The sequence below is a fragment of the Pleurodeles waltl genome, chromosome 1_2 (assembly GCF_031143425.1).
Source record: "Pleurodeles waltl isolate 20211129_DDA chromosome 1_2, aPleWal1.hap1.20221129, whole genome shotgun sequence".
Classification (NCBI taxonomy): domain Eukaryota; kingdom Metazoa; phylum Chordata; class Amphibia; order Caudata; family Salamandridae; genus Pleurodeles; species Pleurodeles waltl.
In genome coordinates this window covers 514486853-514509764 of record NC_090437.1, presented here as the reverse complement: position 1 = coordinate 514509764, position 22912 = coordinate 514486853, and positions in this window count along the sequence as shown.

Genomic DNA, 22912 nt, shown 5'->3' with positions numbered 1-22912 from the left:
GGGTCCATTCGTGGTTCGCATTCCACTTTTGGAGTATATGGTTTGTGTTGCCCCTATCCCTATGTGCCCCCATTGCATCCTATTGTAACTATACATTGTTTGCACAGTTTTCTAATACTATACTGCATATTTTTGGTATTGTGTACATATATCTTGTGTATATTTGCTATCCTCATACTGAGGGTACTCACTGAGATACTTTGGCATATTGTCATAAAAATAAAGTACCTTTATTTTTAGTATATCTGTGTATTGTTTTTTCTTATGATATTGGGCATATGACACTAGTGGTACTGTAGGAGCTTCACTCGTCTCCTAGTTCAGCCTAAGCTGCTCTGCTAAGCTACCATTATCTATCAGCCTAAGCTGCTAGACACCCTATACACTAATAAGGGATACCTGGGCCTGGTGCAAGGTGTAAATACCCCTTGGTACTCACTACATGCCAGTCCAGCCTCCTACATTGGTGGTGCAGCGGTGGGATGAGTACTTTGCAACTACTTACCACTTTTGTCATTGTACTTTTCATAAGAGAAAAATATACAAAACAAGTTCAGTGTATGTACACCTAACCAAAAAGTTTTGCTTTTCTTCTCTCACTTCTTGTCAAAGTGCTGAAAAGTACCTCTAAACTTTCTAAAAAGTTCTTAAAAAGTTTTAAAAGTTTTTTTCTGTCTTTCCAAAAGTTCTGAAAAACTTTTTCTCACTTTTTCTATCACTTAAACACTTTCTAAAAATGTCTGGCACAGGCCAAACTGTTGATCTGTCCAAACTTGCTTATGATCACCTTAGCTGGAAAGGAGCAAGGAGTCACTGCATAGAAAGAGGTTTAAGTGTAGGGAAGAATCCCTCTAGAGAACTGTTGGTTAATATGCTTGTTGAACAGGATAAGGCCAGAGGTGCCACTTCTGTTGAGAAATTAGCTGATGGTTCCCAATCTGACCCTGGGGCACCCCTAGCAAAAGATTTAGAAAGGAAACTTCCTAGCCTGCCCATTATCAGACAACCTAGCATAGCTGGTACTGATGTAGAGTCACACCATACTGATAGTGTTGTCTCACATCACAGTAAGAGTATTCCTTCTCATCATAGTAGAAGTGATGTGTCTGTTAGCCAAGCTGTTAGGGTGCCATCTGTTAGGGACAGGTCTCATTCTGCTCATTCTCACCATACTTCTGTTTCAAGGCATGTCCCACCCACCCACCCTGATGACAGAGTGTTAGAAAGAGAGCTCAATAGATTGAGAGTGGAACAAACCAGACTGAAGCTCAAGAAGCAACAGCTGGATTTGGATAGGCAGTCCTTAGAAGTGGAAAGAGAAAGACAGAAATTGGGTTTAGAAACCCATGGTGGCAGCAGTATGCCCCATAGTAATCCTGCAAAAGAGCATGATTCTAGGAATCTGCACAAGATAGTTCCCCCTTATAAGGAGGGGGGTGACATTAACAAGTGGTTTGCTACACTGGAGAGGGCCTGTGTTGTACAGGATGTCCCTCAAAGGCAGTGGGCTGCTATCCTATGGCTATCATTTAGTGGAAAGGGTAGGGACAAATCCTTACTGTGAAAGAAAGTGAAGCCAATGATTTCAAAGTTCTTAAGAATGCACTCCTAGATGGTTATGGCTTAACCACTGAACAGTACAGGATGAAGTTCAGAGAAACCAAAAAGGAGTCTTCACAAGACTGGGTAGACTTTGTTGACCATTCAGTGAAGGCCTTGGAGGGGTGGTTACATGGCAGTAAAGTTACTGATTATGAAAGCCTGTATAACTTAATCCTGAGAGAGCATATTCTTAATAACTGTGTGTCTGATTTGTTGCACCAGTACCTGGTGGACTCTGATCTGACCTCTCCCCAAGAATTGGGAAAGAAGGCAGACACATGGGTCAGAACAAGGGTGAACAGAAAAGTTCATACAGGGGGTGACAAAGATGGCAAGAAGAAGGATGGTAAGTCTTCTGACAAGGGTGGGGACAAATCTAAAAATGAGTCTTCATCAGGCCCACAAAAACACTCTGGTGGGGGGGGGGGAAATCCTCTTCAAATCAAAACAAAGAAAAGAAACCATGGTGCTATTTATGTAAAATAAAAGGCCATTGCACAACAGATCCCAGTTGTCCAAAGAAAAGCAGCAAGCCTCCTACCACTACAACCCCTGCTGCTACACCTAGTGCCCCTAGTAATAGCAGTGGTGGTGGGAGCAAACCTACTAATAGCCAATCCAAGGGAGTAGCTGGGCTCACTTTTGGTAACTTAGTTGGGGTTGGTCTTGTTAGGGAGACCACAGAGGCTGTGTTAGTCTCTGAGGGGGCTATTGATTTAGCCACCTTAGTTGCTTGTCCCCTTAACATGGATAAGTACAAGCAACTACCCCTAATAAATGGTGTTGAGGTTCAGGCCTACAGGGACACAGGTGCCAGTGTTACAATGGTAATAGATAAACTGGTCCACCCTGAACAACACCTACTTGGTCACCAGTACCAAGTAACCGATGCTCACAACAACACACTTAGCCACCCCATGGCTGTTGTAAATCTCAACTGGGGGGGGGGGGGGGGGTTACTGGTCCAAAGAAAGTTGTGGTTGCCTCAGATTTACCTGTAGACTGTCTACTAGGGAATGATTTAGAGACATCAGCTTGGTCAGATGTGGAGTTGGAGGCCCATGCAGCAATGCTGGGCATTCCAGGGCATATTTTTGCTTTAACCAGGGCTCAGGCCAAAAAGCAAAAAGGACAGGGTGACTTGGATCCTGGAAGAATGGACCAAGTGCTCCCTAAAGCTAGGGCTAGTAGAAGTAAAGCACTACCTACTATCCCTCCCTCTACAGTGTATTCTACTTCTGAGGAAGAAGAATGTCCACCCTGTGCAGAACCTACACCAGAGGAGCTGGAAGCAGACACTGCTGAGCTTTTGGGTGAAGGGGGGCCTGCCAAGGAGGAGCTGAGTGTGGCACAGCATACCTGCCCCACACTAGAGGGTCTAAGGCAGCAAGCTGTCAAACAAGCAAATGGGCATGTCAGTGACTCTCACAGAGTTTACTGGGAGGACAACCTCTTGTACACTGAAGCAAGGGATCCAAAACCTGGAACTGCCAGGAGATTGGTGATTCCTCAGGAGTACAGAAAGTTCCTCCTAACTCTAGCCCACGACATTCCCTTAGCTGGACATTTGGGGCAAATGAAAACTTGGGACAGGCTTGTTCCCTTGTTTCATTGGCCTAGAATGTCAGAGGACACAAAGGAATTTTGTAAGTCCGGTGAAACCTGTCAAGCCAGTGGCAAGACAGGTGGCACTCCAAAGGCACCCCTTATCCCACTGCCTGTGGTTGGGGTTCCCTTTGAAAGGGTAGGGGTTGACATAGTTGGCCCCCCTGACCCTCCTACTGCTTCAGGCAATAGGTTTATCTTGGTGGTAGTGGACCATGCCACCAGATATCCTGAAGCAATTCCTCTAAGGACCACTACAGCTCCTGAAGTGGCAAAGGCCCTCCTGGGAATCTTTTCCAGGGTGGGCTTCCCAAAAGAGGTGGTATCAGACAGGGGAAGAATTTCATGTCTGCTTACTTAAAGGCCATGTGGAAGGAGTGTGGTGTTACATACAAGTTCACTACACCCTATCATCCACAAACAAATGGACTGGTGGAGAGATTTAACAAAACTCTCAAAGGCATGATTATGGAACTCCCTGAAAAACTCCGCAGGATATGGGATATCCTGTTACCTTGCCTCCTTTTTGCTTACAGGGAGGTACCCCAATAATGAGTGGGCTTCAGCCCCTTTGAACTCCTATTTGGACACCCTGTGAGAGGTCCCCTAACACTTGTTAAGGAGGGTTGGGAACAACCTATAAAAGCTCCAAAGCAAGACATAGTGGACTATGTACTTGGCCTCAGATCAAGGATGGCTGAGTACATGAAAAAGGCCAGTAAAAACCTTCAGGCCAGCCAAGAGCTCCAAAAGCAATGGCATGACCAGAAGGCTGTTTTGGTTCAGTACCAACCAGGGCAGAAAGTGTGGGTCTTGGAGCCTGTGGCCCCAAGAGCACTCCAAGATAAATGGAGTGGACCCCACATAATCTTTGAGAAGAAGGGTGAAGTCACCTACTTAGTTGACTTAGGCACTGCCAGGAGTCCCCTTAAGGTGCTCCATGTCAATCGCCTGAAACCCTACTATGACAGGGCTGATCTCACCCTGCTCATGGCAACTGATGAGGGACAGGAAGAAGAGAGTGACCCTCTCCCTGATCTCTTCTCTTCCACAGAACAAGATGCTCTAGTGGAAGGTGTAGTTTTGGCAGATTGTCTTACTGCTGAACAGAAAGACCACTGCATAAATCTCCTAGGTCAGTTTTCTGAACTCTTCTCTACTGTGCCAGGTACCACTTCTTGGTGTGAGCAGACTATAGATACTGGAGACAGCTTGCCTGTCAAAAGTAAGATCTATAGGCAGCCTGACCATGTCAGAGACTACATAAAGCAAGAGGTACAGAAAATGCTTGAACTAGGAGTGGTTGAGCACTCTGAAAGTCCATGGGCCTCTCCTGTGGTACTTGTACCAAAACCTCATTCCAAGGATGGAAAGAAGGAAATGCGGTTTTGTGTAGACTATAGAGGTCTCAATCAGGTAACCAAAACTGATGCTCACCCTATACCCAGGGCAGATGAGCTAATAGATACACTGGCATCTGCCAAGTATCTAAGCACTTTTGATTTGACTGCAGGGTATTGGCAGATCAAATTATCAGAAGATGCAAAAGCAAAAACTGCATTTTCAACCATTGGAGGCCATTACCAATTCACAGTAATGCCTTTTGGATTGAAAAATGCACCTGCCACTTTTCAGAGCTTGGTGAACACAGTCCTGCAAGGGCTGGAAGCTTTTAGTGCAGCATATCTAGACGATATAGCTGTCTTTAGCTCCAGCTGGGATGATCACCTGGTCCACCTATGGAAAGTTTTAGAGGCCCTGCAAAAGGCAGGCCTCACTATCAAGGCTTCAAAGTGCCAGATAGGGCAGGGGAAGGTGGTTTATCTGGGACACCTGGTAGGTGGAGAACAGATTGCACCACTTCAGGGGAAAATCCAAACTATTATAGATTGGGTTCCCCCTACAACTCAGACCCAGGTGAGAGCCTTCTTAGGCCTCACTGTGTATTACAGGAGGTTCATAAAGAACTATGGCTCCATTGCAGCCCCTCTTAATGCCCTCACCTCTAAGAAAATGCCTAAAAAGGTATTGTGGACAGCTAGCTGTCAGAAAGCTTTTGAGGAGCTGAAGCAGGCCATGTGCTCTGCACCTGTCCTGAAAAGCCCCTGTTACTCCAAAAAATTCATTTTCCAAACGGATGCATCTGAATTAGGGGTAGGGGCAGTCTTATCACAACTTAATTCTGGGGGCCAGGATCAACCTGTTGCTTTTATCAGCAGGAGGTTGACCCCTAGAGAAAAGCGTTGGTCTGCCATAGAGAGGGAGGCCTTTGCTTTGGTCTGGGCACTGAAGAAGTTGAGGCCATACCTGTTTGGCACTCACTTCATTGTTCAGACAGACCACAAAGCTCTACTTTGGCTAAAACAAATGAAAGGTGAAAACTCTAAATTGTTGAGGTGGTCCATATCCCTACAGGGAATGGACTATACAGTGGAACATAGACCTGGAAGTACCCACTCCAATGCAGATGGACTCTCCAGATATTTCCACTTAGACAATGAAGACCCATCAGGTAATGACTAGTCTTATTGTCCTTCGTTTGGGGGGGGGGGGGGAAGGGTTGTGTAGGAAAGTACCATCTTGCCTGGCATGTTACCCCCATTTTTCACTGTATATATGTTGTTTTAGTTGTATGTGTCACTGGGACCCTGCCAGCCAGGGCCCCAGTGCTCATAAGTGTGCCCTGAATGTGTTACCTGTGTTATGACTAACTGTCTCACTGAGGCTCTGCTATCCATAACCTCAGTGGTTATGCTCTCTCATTTCTTTCCAAATTGTCACTAACAGGCTAGTGACCAATTTCACCAATTTACATTGGCATACTGGAACACCCTTATAATTCCCTAGTATATGGTACTGAGGTACCCAGGGTATTGGGGTTCCAGGAGATCCCTATGGGCTGCAGCATTTCTTTTGCCACCCATAGGGAGCTCTGACAATTCTTACACAGGCCTGCCACTGCAGCCTGAGTGAAATAACGTCCACGTTATTTCACAGCCATTTACCACTGCACTTAAGTAACTTATAAGTCACCTATATGTCTAACCTTTACCTGGTAAAGGTTGGGTGCTAAGTTACTTAGTGTGTGGGCACCCTGGCACTAGCCAAGGTGCCCCCACATTGTTCAGGGCAAATTCCCCGGACTTTGTGAGTGCGGGGACACCATTACATGCGTGCACTACACATAAGTCAATACCTATGTGTAGCTTCACAATGGTAACTCCGAATATGGCCATGTAACATGTCTATGATCATGGAATTTCCCCCTCTATGCCATCCTGGCATTGTTGGCACAATCCCATTATCCCACGGGTCTGTAGCACAGACCCGGGTACTGCCAAACTGCCTTTCCCGGGGTTTCACTGCAGCTGCTGCTGCTGCCAACCCCTCAGACAGGTTTCTGCCCTCCTGGGGTCCAGCCAGGCTTGGCCCAGGATGGCAGAACAAAGGACTTCCTCAGAGAGAGGGTGTTACACCCTCTCCCTTTGGAAAAAGGTGTCAGGGCTGGGGAGGAGTAGCCTCCCCCAGCCTCTGGAAATGCTTTCATGGGCACAGATGGTGCCCATTTCTGCATAAGCCAGTCTGCACCGGTTCAGGGACCCCTCAGCCCTGCTCTGGCGCAAAACTGGACAAAGGAAAGGGGAGTGACCACTCCCCTGACCTGCACCTCCCCTGGGAGGTGCCCAGAGCTCCTCCAGTGTGCTCCAGACCTCTGCCATCTTGGAAACAGAGGTGCTGCTGGCACACTGGACTGCTCTGAGTGGCCAGGGCCAGCAGGTGACGTCAAAGACTCCTTCTGATAGGCTCCTTCAGGTGTTGCTACCCTATCTTCTCTCCTAAGTAGCCAAACCCTCTTTTCTGGCTATTTAGGGTCTCTGCTATGGGGATTTCCTTAGATAACGAATGCAAGAGCTCATCCGAGTTCCTCTGCATCTCTCTCTTCACCTTCTGCCAAGGAATCGACAGCTGACCGCGCTGGAAACCTGCAAAACTGCAACAAAGTAGCAACGACGACTACTGCGACACTGTAACGCTGATCCAGCCGCCTTCTTGACTGTTTTCCTGGTGGTGCATGCTGTGGGGGTAGTCTGCCTCCTCTCTGCACTAGAAGCTCCGAAGAAATCTCCCGTGGGTCGACGGAATCGTCCCCCTGCAACCGCAGGGACCAAAGAACTGCATCACCGGTCCTCTGGGTCTCCTCTCAGCACGACGAGCGAGGTCCCTTGAACTAAGCAACTCTGTCCAAGTGACTCCCACAGTCCAGTGACTCTTCAGTCCAAGTTTGGTGGAGGTAAGTCTGCATTGCTGGGAACCGCATGTTTTGCAGCTACTCCGGCTCCTGTGCACTTTCTGAGGGAATCCTTTGTGCACAGCCAAGCCTGGGTCAACGGCACTCTAACCTGCATTGCACGACCTCCTGAGTTGTCCTCCGGCGGCGTGGGACTCCTTTGTGCAACTTCGGGTGAGCACCGTTTCACTCCACTTCGTAGTGCCTGTTCCGGCACTTCTGCGGGTGCTGCCTGCTTCTGAGAGGGCTCCTTGTCTTGCTGGGCGCCCCTTCTGTCCCCTGACGCAATTGGCGGCATTCTGGTCCCTCCTGGGCCACAGCAGCATCCAAAAACCCCATTTGCGAGCTTTGCAGCTAGCAAGGCTTGTTTACGGTCTTTCCACAGGAAAACACTTCTGCACGACTCTCCACGGCGTGGGACATCCATCCTCCAAAGAGGAAGTTTCTAGCCCTTGTCGTTCTTGCAGAATCCTCAGCTTCTACTGTCCAGTAGCAGCTTCTTTGCACCCACAGCTGGCATTTCCTGGGCATCTGCCTGTTCTCGACTTGATCGTGACTTTTGGACTTGGTCCCCTTGTTCCACAGGTACCCTCGTCTGGAAATCCATCATTGTTTCATTGCTGGTTTTGGTCTTTCCTGCAGAATTCCCCTATCACGACTTCTGTGCTCTTTGGGGAACTTTAGTGCACTTTGCACTCACTTTTCAGGGTCTTGGGGTGGGCTATTTTTCTAACCCTCACTTTTTTCTTACAGTCCCAGCGACCCTCTACAAGGTCACATAGGTTTGGGGTCCATTTGTGGTTCGCATTCCACTTTTGGAGTATATGGTTTGTGTTGCCCCTATCCCTATGTGCCCCCATTGCATCCTATTGTAACTATACATTGTTTGCACTGTTTTCTAATACTATACTGCATATTTTTGGTATTGTATACATATATCTTGTGTATATTTGCTATCCTCATACTGAGGGTACTCACTGAGATACTTTGGCATATTGTCATAAAAATAAAGTACCTTTATTTTTAGTATATCTGTGTATTGTTTTTTCTTATGATATTGTGCATATGACACTAGTGGTACTGTAGGAGCTTCACTCGTCTCCTAGTTCAGCCTAAGCTGCTCTGCTAAGCTACCATTATCTATCAGCCTAAGCTGCTAGACACCCTATACACTAATAAGGGATACCTGGGCCTGGTGCAAGGTGTAAGTACCCCTTGGTACTCACAACAATCCAGTCCAGCCTCCTACCCCTTGGCTTGGATGAGATCCCTTTGTCTTGCTACACGTGGCTCTGGCTGCCATTGCAGTCTTTCTGGGTGGTGCAAGGAGTGGCTTGCGCGATCCTGAGGACACATAGATACTGAATCATTTACTCTTCTTCTGGGTAGTTGGTTTTGGCAGGGATTGTAACTGTTTAGCTTCCCGCTATACCACTGATTTTAAGATGATTGCACCTAAGGGTCATTGTCTGTTTTTTGTGCTGATGGCTACACCACAGTGTGTGGGGTTCCCTTCCATTTGGTGGTACTGTTCAGGAAATTGTTTAACTTTTGTCTTGCTGTTCCAGGAGCTGGTGTACGTGGTGTGCTGTTTTTTTTTGCCAGTGCACGTTTTGGCTGCTGTTTGCATATGCGGGAGGGCTTTGATAGGTCGCTCGCCAAAGATTTGGTCGCAGTGAAAAGGAGAGGTACTAGTGCTCATGTTGGCCCTTTGTGCCCCTTGGACTGACGTAGCTGACATCACCATGTGCCCTTGGATGAGTGGATAAAATGGCAGGGCCCAGTTGATCACGTCTGCAAAGGCTGTCAAAGTAACTGGTTGAGCAGATATATATTTGATGTCTTCCCTTATTTGTAATCCCACTTGCATCTTATCTGTGGGTGCTTTGTAAGTGTTAAGTAAGATAGTGCCTTCCTGGATCTGGTTATGGGCAGTTATCTCAGCACAGGTTGCAGGCACTGTTGTTGATCCTTCCAGAGTACTAATGACCTTGGTGGCCTGTTTGGGGAAAGGCCCAGGCACATTTGCCTTTTTCAGTTTCCCTGGAGCACTGTCCTCTGAGCTAACGTTTTCCTTAGGTCCCATTGCCTCTTGGTCAAATGAATCTGATATGATTTCAGGTCCATTGTCAAATGATGACGTAGTTGTTTCGGTGTTTCCCTTACTTGCTTTACAAGCTAGGCTAAATATTGGGAAGAGCTTTGGATAGACGTACCCTCGATTTGGTTGTGAGGCAATCGCAACCCCCGTGATTATCGACCTCCATGTAGTGAGGCACTGTTAATTTTCTCAGCCCCTTTTTTGCCCTTCTTAAAAGTTTGGTTAAATCTGATGTCCCAGGTGTGGCTATTGGGCCAGATGCACAGGCATGTGTACCATCATCCTTCTGTCCTGGGGGAAGAGGTGCCTTAGTTGAGTCTGAGCGGTGCATGTTGATTGAGTTGTCACTATGAGAGGCCCCTGCACAGCCCCTGAATCAGACCGGATTGGGCTGATGATCTTGATGCTGGGGGGAGTCTGGTTCAGGTGCCTGTTATGTTTGTTATGTTTGTTGTCAGGGCTCTATCTGAGAGCGTGTTTGATTTGATTCTCAAGATCCCAGGATGGGGTCTTGACGCTCTCGATGAGTGTCCATAGTATCTCGGGCAGAGGTCATAGTTTGTCAATCAGCGGCAAACATGCACAATACTGATCGGCCACTGTTCACTCAAGTGAGTTTTCTAGATGGCTTAATCTGAGACACAGCTCGACCAAGGTTGAAGCGATGGATTGGATTAGAACTATCTGGAGCTCCATCAACTGTGCTTGCCAGAAGTGTACCCTTGCTTTTGCATCTTGTTTAATAATGATGGGAGTGAGGGAGGCCCGCAGAGGACTGGAGGGCCCAGCTTGAGGAGAGCCATATTCACCTATATCAAGCTGGGCTTTCAGTGATGCAAGGAAGCGGTCCGAGAGGTTTCCTAGTTCATGATCTGATATGATTTCCCTCCTGGGCTTTATTTTAGGTGAATATACACTAGCTTGGGCACGACAGCCCGCAGCCTGTTCATTTGCATGCTCATTTTCTGGCATCAGCTGTGGGAAGCCAGGGGCTATCATGCTGTTGTGAACTAGTGCTGTCACCACCAGTGAATGTGCCTGCAAATCACTTGGTGGAGTTACCTTTTAGGACTCTGATTGTGAGACCTGCTGATCCAGAAGGGGTGCATCCTTCAGTGCTGCTGTTGCCTGAATTATTTCCTGGGGCCTGGTGGTGAATGAGCTGGAAGGGCCATCCCATGGCTCTGATTGTCCCTTGGTAAACGTGAGGAAGAGATTGATCTATGGGGCTCTGGTGGCCCACCCAAATGCTCAGTGGCTGGTGTCGCAGTACCCACAGTTGCTTATTAGCCTGCCGGAAACCCTTTAGATTAATTGTTTGGGGCCACCTGTTGGGGGTTTTACGAAAGTAATAATTAATCAGGCCTTGTGTCAGATTTAGGGCCAAGTTCTCCTTAGTCTTGGTGCTCGATAGTCCCGTGGATCCCATGGGTTTCTTTGTAAGAGTTGATTGTAAGTCGCATGGGCCTTGAGGGCCTTCTGTGTCAGTCCTCTAGTGCTTGCCTTCTTGACTTGGTGGGGGTGACTAAAAGTGGGGCTGGGACTGCGCTGCTTGGTGGGCACTATGCGTGATGTGGTATTGCTTGGCACTGACTCGAACTCAGACTCCGTATCCGGCGCTTGTGATAAGGCAGGAGAGACCACTGCCATACTATTATTTTTTTTTCCAAGGAAGTGCCTTTTTTCAGCATTTTCCCAGAACTTTAGTTGGTTACTGTCACTTTGTGGCGAGATTGTAAAGTTATAGCGCTGCCTTTCCTCCATTAACCCTTTGCTTGGAGCCACCTACAGGAGTCCGTCTGGGGGCTTCAGTGGAGGCTGAGGGAGAGGCACTTGAGCATGCTAGTCGCACGATTGTTGCTGATGCGTCACTGGCAGCTACGTGGTGTGAGAGTGGCCAAACTATTCCTGCTTCTGCGTGCCAATACTCACCACTTGCCACTGCCTATATATGTGCTATTATGTGCTGTCGTTGCTTTGGTGGGCTCCAATGGACTTTGATGGCTTTGGAGGCTTTATAGAATTAATTTCCCTTTAATTTATTTTTTAGGTTTATTTTTCCTTCTTTAGTTCCTTCTTTAATTCCTTTATGTGTCTTGTCTCCTTGTTCTTCTTTCTTCTGCTACTCTGTTGGGAGGAGGGAAAGGCGAGGGGGGACTTAAGGGCAGGCACAAGCTGCACCAACATAATGCCAGCCGCCTCTGCGCTCTGCCAGGTACCCACTGCTACCTAAAGCTTGCGCTTCCCCCTGCCTCCCCCAGCAGCTGCTGTTCGACAGTTTGCTATCCGACACGGGAGAGCAAGGCAGTCCATCAGGGGAGGCGGGTGGAGGAGCGGGGTGAGATGGGGGCTATAGAGCGGCAGGTTGGCGGTGGTGGTGCCCGCGGCAAGGAAGGCAGGGAGGTCAGAACTATTCCAAAGGCACAGGGTGCAGGGATTGCTCACGCCGCGCTAGCTCTCACCTTGCTTCGCCTCCTCTCATCACCACTCGCCACGCTACTGCACAATGCACTTATTATTAGCTCCTCACTCCCACAGCCATGCCCTACTCAATATCCTACTCTGTTGAGCTTTGGTACTCTCTTGGCCATGCGATCCACACCCTTAGACTTGCTCCGCATAACTTTATTCTCACTTTGCATGATAATAAATGGCTCTGCCCTCTACGAGGCGATAATACCGGTGCGTCAAAGGTGCAGGCCCAGTGCATTTTTATACTGAGGAAGTAGCATACCCATAAAGGGAGTTAATGGGGTCTCGAATATCGAAGTTGGATAGCGATCACAAGGAGGAAAAAGTACTGCTTGCTTTTTTGCCTTCAGCCATAGTTTTGGGCATTTGGAGGTTACAAGGTGGTTAACAGTCAGTGCACGTATCTCTGCACACAGAAATAGAATGGGGTTACTAAAAGGTTTGGTAACCAGTGGAGTAGCCAGGGTACTATTGTGGTTCTATGAACCCTAATACACCAAGAATAATGAGCCTCTCTCCTGTGGTTTGACATTAAAAAACAATTATAATTGGGGTGCTGCGGGCCTCTCACATTCCGGGGCCCCAGTGCCACAGAACCTTTCATACCTTCTCTCCTGTTGGTAACCTAAGTCCCTTCTATGCAGTGCCTGCAGCCTCTGTAAACACTGAAACTGGGAAATGCAAGTGGCCTACTGGGTTACCTGTAAAGTGGATCTCTGACTACTGTGGTAGGGAATGCTTGTAGGGTAGGTTTCATATTTATGAATAGCGAACTAGGACACATTTCCCAGACTGATAGACAAAAATTCTATTTTTTCTATTTACATTACCAATAAGAGGATAAGTGTTGAGTGGAGTGCTGTATTGTACCTGATGTATTACAAACTTCTAAAAGTTATTTGTGTGAATATCAACAGCCTGAAAAAAGAAACAAGGGTGAGGGGTCAGAGTGGTTAACAGCAATAGAGCAGTATTATTGCAACTTGATGACAGTTTCTGCAGAAAAAAGGAGCCCACTTACAAAATGTTTATTAATATGGTATCTCATCTAGACAATATTATGCATTTTAGCAGGAAGAGTCTGTGTTTTGGTGCCAGGAATATGGTGGAGCCAACACATTCTTAGGTATCTGGAAATGCTCAAAGCTGACTCAGTAATGTTCCAAAACATTTTCCAAAACGTGAAACATTTTGTGACTTGGTACACTGACCAATAGAGTATTAAAACTGTTCATCATGTAGAGATTTTCATAGCATATTTGTTGCTGATGGCCACGCTTGAAACTGAGCCTGAAAAAAACATAACATAGTCTCTTTATTAGATATTTGGCTGCTCTAAATTTTAAATAGGATAGCACTCAAAAATGCCAGCCTACTGAATAAAGGCAGAGCATAGATAAGTCTGTGCTTGACTATGGCATGTGGTTTTTTTTTCAAATATTTGAGTATGTAAAAATAACTAATTTGTATGCTCACTAGAGAAGTTTTTGTGTTTTAACATAACACATTGGCCTAATTATAGTTATTTCTTTAGTGTGATTTGCAAGGGGACATAATTAAAGGCTTTTTTATACAAACAAGCGGAAGACTGCATTCATTAAAGCTGGACATATATAAGTAGTGAAAGGTGCAGGCATGTTTACTGGGTAAAAGGAGGGTACTGGGGACAACCGAAGAGCAGTTACAATAAGTGTGTAGGGGAAGCTAAAAGTGGAAACAACATTGTAATAGGACGTACTTCAGCTCCTTTATGAATGCTCCATAGAAGGGTCTAATTCTATCAGCTAGCTGGCTAAAGTTCCAAATCTCACCTGCACTTGCGAGAGGTCTTGTTTGAGGGTTCATTTTTTTTGTGGAAAATCGGGTGTTTGCGAAAGAGGTAAAATAGCATAGCAAAACCCATAGGAGGTGGAGACTTTGAGCCAGTCATTGCTTGGTTCCATGAAGTGCAACCAACAATAATTCAGTTCTTACTCATATGCTGATATGGAATCACTGCCCTGGAACCATCTGTCGTTCTCAAGTGAGAACATGGAAACAGCACATAGGTGGCTCTCATCAGTGCTGTTGTTAGGGGATGTTTAAATGACACAAAGACGCGAAGCAAAGTGCAAATCTGAAAAACTTTCAAACTCCTTGGATAATGCGACAAACCTGGCATATATGAAGAAAGATTTAAAGAATCTCGGGAAATGATGAAGAGAGCTGAACAATCCCAGCAATCTGTTGACCAAAAACGTAATAGTGTTTCTACGATTATACGAGCAGGAAGGCAAAGATGGCTATCTACCAGCCACAAATTACGACCTCAAGAAGGTAGGTACAATTAAATGGTGGCCAATGACCATAGTGAACCGAAAATGAAGACATGGGCAAACCACTTGTCAGTGATTGTCTGCCATATTTTGAAACGAACAAGTGGTGAAGTAAATACCACTGAGTGCAGAGTCAACAATTATCGTAAGGGTAAATCAGTAGTCCCCAGATATCCTCTCCAAAATGTACTGGTCACTTTTGCAGGAAGAAAACCATGGCATCTGCATGGTACAATAGTACTTTCGCATCAGGTTTGCAGGTATATGTCCTTTCAAGTTTTCAGTCTCCACTGAGTGAAAGCATGGCCCAGAGAAATGCTAAAATAGAATAACTCACAAATTAAGGTATTCAACACCTATTAACCTTCCAATGTAAGCTCATCACAGTGGTCCCACCAAAGTCAGTGGAGAGCAGCAGGTTCTGCATATTTTCTAATACAAATATGAACTCTAAGAGAACTAGGGAAGAATACGGGTAAGAGCTAATTCCTCTGGCAAGTCAAAAATAAGTAGACTAACTGGACTGAATAACTCCAAAAGTCGTTTAATAGCGCTAACTCTATATTGCTCACAAATGCCTAAATATGAAACTATTCACATCAACGTGGGATAAGCATTTGTGATGTGTAAAGTGTGGTAGTTTTGACTATAGAAATCGGCCTACAAAGGAAAGATTTAAGCTGGTCAGATGCTTTCAGATTCATAGTGCTATGAAAGGGACATTTTCCAACCAGAGGGCACAATTACTCACAAAACACCTTGTCGCAGAATAACTACACAGGCTGATGGAACATCTCTAAAGAGTCGTCCTCCCCATACATTCCTCTCAGTACTCATCTGTGGCATCTCCTCACAACACAGCTCCATATCCCATAGCATGCCTCCTCTCTTGCCTATTTCTTCCACTAAACACTCTAACCCCACTTAAGTGTACACCGCTCTGTTATCTGGGTTTGTCTAATACACTTACATTTACAAGTCCATCGTGGATCTATGTGTGTTGCTGCTTCTTTTTTGCATTTTTGCAACCCCACAATTTATCTCTCAATGTAGTAAATCAATTATCTTCCTGAATTCCCCTTAATTATACAACAGTATCCTCCTATTTTAAAGATCAGTGCATTTTACAACCTAGCCAGACATCGTCAAACAAGGGACATTTTGGAACCCTTATTGCTGCGATCGTTGATGATACCAGATTTGGTCGGGGACACACTATCTGTCTTATATCGTGTTATATATGCAGGGGGTGACATCTCTTGTCTAAGGACAAGGTGTGCACAAAGAAAGGAAACTATCCATTATATATATTGCCTTTTGTAAGGCTACCTTACAATTGTGTACTTCTGTGGAAGATATTACTCTTATTTACAATATTGCCATGATATATAAATGTAATTTAGGACAACGTTGCCAGAGCTACCACTTGCACATAGTCCATTATTTATGTTTACTTAATGATGTGCCCCATGACATTTATTATCCATTCTGAAATACTGTTAGCACATTGTGGTTTCTTCTGGCTTCAAATTAGTGACAGTCATTTGTGTATTTGGTGTCCATTGTTCAGGCCTCAAATATATGTTCGCTGAAGAATTAAATATAAAGTAACATACGTTGGAAATACGTTTTTTTTAGTACTAGAAAATTAAATGCGAGTCATCTCTCTTACGAGTCGAACGTTCACAATTAATGTTGTGTATAATCACTGTAGTGTGTTTTCTTTTTAATGAAACATGGAACCGGAAACCTTTTTAAAAAATGGAAAACAAAATATTGAAAGAAAGCAGTGTATGCTATGTTTGAAATCTGCCGATGGATACTTCCCAAACCCAAATAGTCGGACGGTAACATAGCACATATGGTGAAGAGAATTTCTTGTGAATAAATAATAATTATCGTACAGTACTAATTGTATGTATGCACTCTTAGTTAACGCACCGCTAATGCAGAATACGCCTTTAGTATTGTTCGAACGAAAGCATGGGCCCCGGAAGTAGGGGTGCTGCGGAACCTCCATAAATAATCATTCAGGGTTCAGAAAGTGACAGAGCAATAAACACACCTTTAAATGTTTTGTTTATTTTGTTACATTGCTGCCCCTTAAAGGCAAAGGTCAAATGTCTGGCTATTTCATCTGGCAAATTGTTGCTTATATGGAAAATTGATGTGTACTTTCATTTCCCCTATTGCAAAGGGATAGGATTTTGTAACAAGCATTGGCATAGCCAATAGATCTCGCCTCTTGGACCTTATAAGTGTTTAACCATGCAGTACTTTAGCCTGGGTGCTGTGCTGCCAGGGATTGAAGAGCTGTACAATTGCTACACACAAACCAAAATAAATGCCAGTTGTCTTGGAAAGAGGATGTGACATAACATTTAGAGCTAATGACTTGGGAACTGGAAAGCCGGGTGTGGATCTCGGCGTCGGCTCTCCCCGTGTGTTCACAAAAAGAACGAGAAAACGTAAGTTTCAATCCAAGGAGCAATTCATTGAACATTTACAATAATAATGAAGCATGGCACTGAGCCGTGTGGTCTCCAAAAGTGTATCAGGATTTAAAGTCTGTGTACAAATGCATAGACAGCTACATTCTGATTGGCAAATGGCGTCAGCTGAGCGCGTTTCCCTGGACATGAGCCAAGTGCCCCGAATGAACATTTGCAGAAACAGAGCAGAACACGAGCAGAAAAAGTCGAGGCCATAGAAAAAAGTAGTGCACTGACACTAACCTATATGGGTGATCGTGTAATAATCCATGCAATCAGTCTCCAGAGCTGGAACCAAACAGCCAAAAGGTGGGACAAAAGTAAAGCATTTACCAAAGGAACCAAAGGAATTTTGAAAAACAAACCAAGGAACGAATTAAGGTGATGGGCATGTGATTGGCGTGCTGAAAGCCCACAGGAGTAGATTACAGCATGTTGAGAGACAGCACATGCGTGCTGCCTAGGCTTAACCTAAAATGATCTAGGGGTACAGGAGATGAAAGGCTGTGAGATATGAGTTTTTTACTAACACACAGCAACATTTAAATATCGGTTTATTAACTATACACAGTTCACATTATATCAGCAATTAGGAAAGAACAAATAAAGCACATTCTTGGTAATTATGAAATGTAATGGAAACATAGTTTAATCCAAACAACTCAAGACTCTTAACTTGTGATGCTGCAATAGTAAATATTTGCTAAATCGTGATTTTATGTTTGCGCCATCTAATTTTACCAGTAAAAGGGCATATGTATACAAATTTAGCAGTCATTAAATAGAAAATGTTCTGTCTGTAAACAGCAGTGTGCTACCTCACCAGTGCTCTAAAATGCACCACCAGCTACATACCACACCCTTACCACTCTCCTGCTTGAATGGGCATGACACATTTGTTACACTTATTTATTTTTGGGTGATCCTTGGATTTTTCAAGCCTTATACCATTATTGGTACACCCCCACTCTGAAATTTGTTCCAGCAGCACTGAACAATAATGCTTGCATATGGATACTTACTATGACCAAAGTATTGTAATTTGCCAACATTGAGAGAGAAAGTTTGATGAACTGATTCACCCCTCAGCGCAATGCATGCTGGCATTTTCACCAAGTGCCCGACTAAGGGTTAAAGTCATAATATTCTTTTAACCAATTTTACTAATTTCATGCACAGGCATACGCATCATTCCATCAACATTATTGGGTGTATGCATAGATATCTCATTTGCTTGATAAACCTTTTGTACCCTTTCATGTCAGACGCTAGGCAGGAGTTGCTAGTTCAATAAAACAACATTATGACCTTGGGTTAAAGTCATAATATTTGAGGATCATTGAAAAAAACCAATGATACAGTTTCCTCTATAGTGTCTGAATTTTGATCATTAACAAGGGATGTGAGAGCACATCGACAACGAAAGCAGCACAATAGCAATAGTCTGAACAGTGTAGTTTACCAGAATAAATTAGATTCATTATTAATCAATATGAATGCTGAGCTCTATAGCTCAAATTATTTTCTGGCAGCCTCTGCTTAGAAACAGAGCCTGCTCTTAAAAAGAAAAACAAAAACAAAAAGAAAAGCTATGTACTACTTTACCTTAGTCAATTTCGTAGACACCTAACCTCAAACAATGCCACATTGTTATGAAATGAAAATTGGCCCTCCTCTCTCATGGGTATGTTTTCAAAATTGCCTTTGTGGGAATCAAGTCTCAGAAACATGTTGATATCTCACCAAGCCACTGTAAGACTTGAAATTGGCTTTGGTAACTAGGGGAAATAATAAGAAACATAGGACTTCATTTCCAGTTTTGGGAGAGCTGAAAATCCTCCATTTTCTGGAGAAAGTGCTAAATACAGAGTAGAGTCCACTGGCTGAACTTCCTCCTTATCCCTGGGGTAGCGAACATTCAGCCTGTCGATTGTGCTGCATAATTAAAGCTTCCTACAAACGTTAGATTTTCAGTTTCCTCCAAATTGTAAATTAGTACCCTCAAGTCTACTACTTAAGAATCTCATCATCTTAGTAAATACAATGGATCAATTTTGTTTATTGTAAATGAACAAGGATGTCACCCACAAATACGGACCAGTGAGGAAGGATTAAAAATCGTAAGCAACTTGAGAGGGTGTGGTTGACACACAAGATGGCGGCCACCATTCTCTAGAGCTCCTACACTAGCATCTGAAAATCCTCCTTAAAACCGATGCTGGTGAGGTTGCCCAGGCGAACGGATGCAGAAGGGCAGCCTAAAAGGCCACTGGAGTTTGGTGACTGGTCTTGGGATTGGACCGGGAACAGTGACAATCTCACTCTCAGGATTGCACTGAAATTCAAGCATGACAACTGCTAGCCACTGGTAGCTCTGCATTCCTGTCAGAGTCTGCTGTGGAAAGGCCTCGAGATGGCGTGGCTGTAGGGCCCAGGAACATGATCAGAAGGCCACGTAAAGAGAGCAAAGGTTCCTATATCATCTGGCTGGAGTGCTGACATGAGCTGCCCAGTCAGAGAGACCAGTGCTATTGAAAGGTCTGCAGACTGGCTGTTGTAGCCTAGAGGTTTGTCGCCTCTGGGGAGGACCCATATCTTCTGGCATTTTCTGTGCAGTGGATTGGGGGGCCCTTTAACCACTTGCCCTCTCTCCAACATCATACCTTACCAACAATAAATGACAAGCAAACTGAGGGGATTACATTACTGTCGCCATGTGGTTGGTGAGTGCAACACTACACAAGGAGTCAGAATAATCGAGGTGGGGGAGCACCACTGGCATGTTCCTACTCTTAATTCCCTGCCTCCGGCCTGAACATTGATGCCAGAGTGAAGCGTGAGGACATAAATCAGCACTCTGGAGGATGGTCCTGGAGCTGTGAATATTTGCCTAGGCCCCACCCCAGACTAGATTTGGGGTGACCTGGGGCTCACTGGAGATCAGGGAATAGTGTATCCTCATGTCAACAACTGATTATGGCATTTGATATGAGATTACACTGACCACTAGGCTTGAGGCCGTCTGTGAAGCTGGCAATGCACCAACCACAATTCCCAGGATAAAGGGACACAACTGTCTACTTACAGTACCAGATTAGTTATGTCCATGAAAGACCTACCGCCATTGATCAACAACAGTGAACTTTCACTGGGGCTTCCAGGGTGCCGCCCAAGGGAGATGATGATATAGCCAGTGTGACCTAAGAAAAGAGTGCTCTGATGTACACGGGTTCTAGGCAAGAGGCAATCTAGTAGATCCTTAATACATTGAGACACATCTAGCAGATCTAGAACCAAGGAGGCCTGGGGAAATTCAACATTGAGGACTAGATGATCTGGTGACATTCACCTGCTTGTGCCGCCTGAGTGGTGTCTCTGAGTGGTGGGGTCTGGCGGGTCAGATAGTCACACTATCATACAGATCAAACAAAAGTCCTACCTACTTTTTCAAGATTGCGCTGCTACAAAAGAGGATACAATAGTGAAAGGTAAAGCCCTGCCAAAACAGGGCAAAGTGCATAAGTTCACCAGACTTCTCCCTATGCATGACAAAGACAATTCAGCAATCGAAACTCCTGAGCTGCCAGGACTGTTGGTGGGAGTAAACTCAACCAGTTAAGGTTGCTATGTTGACAGTGATTCAATCATCCTGCTTGGCATTGGAAACTAAAAGAGGAGAGGTGGAGGCAGATGTAGCCCTACTTTGACAAGACCTGTGCAAAACCACAAGCCGTGTAACTGAAGTCGAATCCTGAGTGGCCTTACTGAAGTACACAGTCACAGAGCTCTGCCAAACTGTGCAGAAATTGAGATGTTTAGTTGGAGTAATGTTGAGGATTGAAGCACTGAGGGTCGTTCCCGACACAAAAACCTTTGAGTTGAGGGGAAGAAGCCAGAACAGTTCACTTTGACCTCCCTCTGCGTCTTCCCCTTCAGGGTCTGTTACGGGTTCAACTTCAAATCTGTATCCGTCTGCTTCTGGGAGAACCTCTCTTTGCGTCGGTTCCCCGGTTACCTCAGCTGAGATAGGCTCACTGTCACTCCTCTGGAACTCACTTTGAGTGACTAAGCCGTCCTCAGTGGGCTCTCCTTCAGTCTCAGTTCCCCTTTGAATACTCTCCGGCCCTGAGACTTCCTTTTCTGCAGCTGTTGTTTTGGATACTTCAAGTTCCTCATCAGTCGGACACGTCACCTTCTTTGTGTGACTGGCATGTATCCAATTCGGAATGCCTGCACATTTCACAGCAGTAATGGTTGTCAATATCACTTGATACGGCCCCTTCCAACGCGGCTCCACGCACGACTTCCTCACTTGTTTCTTGACAACAACCCAGTCACCGGCTTTCACGTGTGAGCTGGATCACTGATCGGTGGCAATGTGTTAGCCTCCACTTGGTGAGAAAAAGAGCAGACCACATCAGCCAGACCCTTGCAGTAGTCCAACACCATATCATCCGTGATATTCACAAGAGCATTTGCAGGCACTGTGGGTAATCGCATAGCTCGACCCATCAGAATCTCATGAGGAGATAGTCCTGTTTTCTTGTCAGGTGTGTTTCTCATTGACATCAGCACTAAGGGCAATGTATCTGGCCATTTCAAATTGGTAGCTGTGCACATTTTTGCCATTCTCGACTTCAAGGTACCATTCATCTGTTCCACTAGTCCGGATGCTTCAGGGCGATAGCTACAATGCAGCTTCTACTCAATGTTCAATGTGGCACACAAGAGCTTAATCACCTCATTGTCGAAGTGTCTGCCCCTATCTGATTCTAAAGAGATCGGGAATCGAAAACGTGGTATCAACTCCCTAAGCAGCAGCTTTGCTACTGTGAGACTGTCATTCCTACGTGTAGGGTAAGCTTCAATCCAGTGACTGAAAACACACACAATCACCAACACATACCTCAGTCCTCCACACACAAGCATTTCAATGAAGTCCATCTGCATTCTGCTAAATGGACCGCCAGCTCTCCCAACGTGGCTCATATTTATCACCGTCCCTTTTCCTGCATTCATCTGTTGACAGATGATGCACCTGTGACAGATAACCTCTGCAGCTTGTCAGAATTTTGGATTGAACCAATCGATTTGAATAACCTAATCATTGCGTCTCTCCCTATATGGGCTTGGCCATGATAGAACCTCGCAAACTGTGACAGAAGACTGTTTGGCAAAACCATTTCCCCCTCCTCTGAGACCCATAAGTCATCAGCTCTTTGTACACCGTGCATTCTCTGCCAAGAGCGTTTCTCTTCTTTGCCGGCACGTCCCTGCAGTGATTTTAGCCCACCTAATGTGTCAACCGCCCTTAATGCAAAATTCAAACATGTTTCATTCTCAGTTTCAGGTAACAATTTCCACTGATCTCGGAACGATATACAGTTCAATGCGCAAAACCTTGCGACTTGATCTGCATAGCCGTTTCCCATTGACACAAAGTCTTGTGACTTAACATGAGCATTGCATTTCACCACAGCAATTTCAAGAGGTAACTGAATCGCATGCAACAAATCCTTAATCTTTTCGCCATTTTTCACTGGTGAACCAGAAGAGGTCATGAAACCCCTCTGTGACCATAGTTGGCCAAAATCATGTACAATTCCGAATCCGTATCTGTTGTCAGTATAGATAGTGACTTTCTGGTTTTCAGCTGCGTGGCATGCCTTAGTAAGGGCAATTAATTCAGCCACTTGTGCAGAGTACACTCTTTCAAGCCAGGAAGCTTCTAAAATACCGGTGATTGTACACACGGCATATCCAGCTCTCAGCACTCCTACTGAATCTCTCCAGCATGAACCATCAACAAACATAATGAAGTCATTTTCTTCCAACTGAGTATCTTTGATGTCAGGTCTTGGTTTGGTGCATAGTTCTGTTACCTCAAGACAATCATGTTCCACTTCCTCAGCATCATTAATGTCTGCATTTTCAATAGGAAGTAAAGTTGCCGGGTTCAATACAGCACATCTCTTGAGGGACACATTTGGAGACCCCAGTATAATGGTCTCGTATTTAGTCAACCTAGCATTTGTCA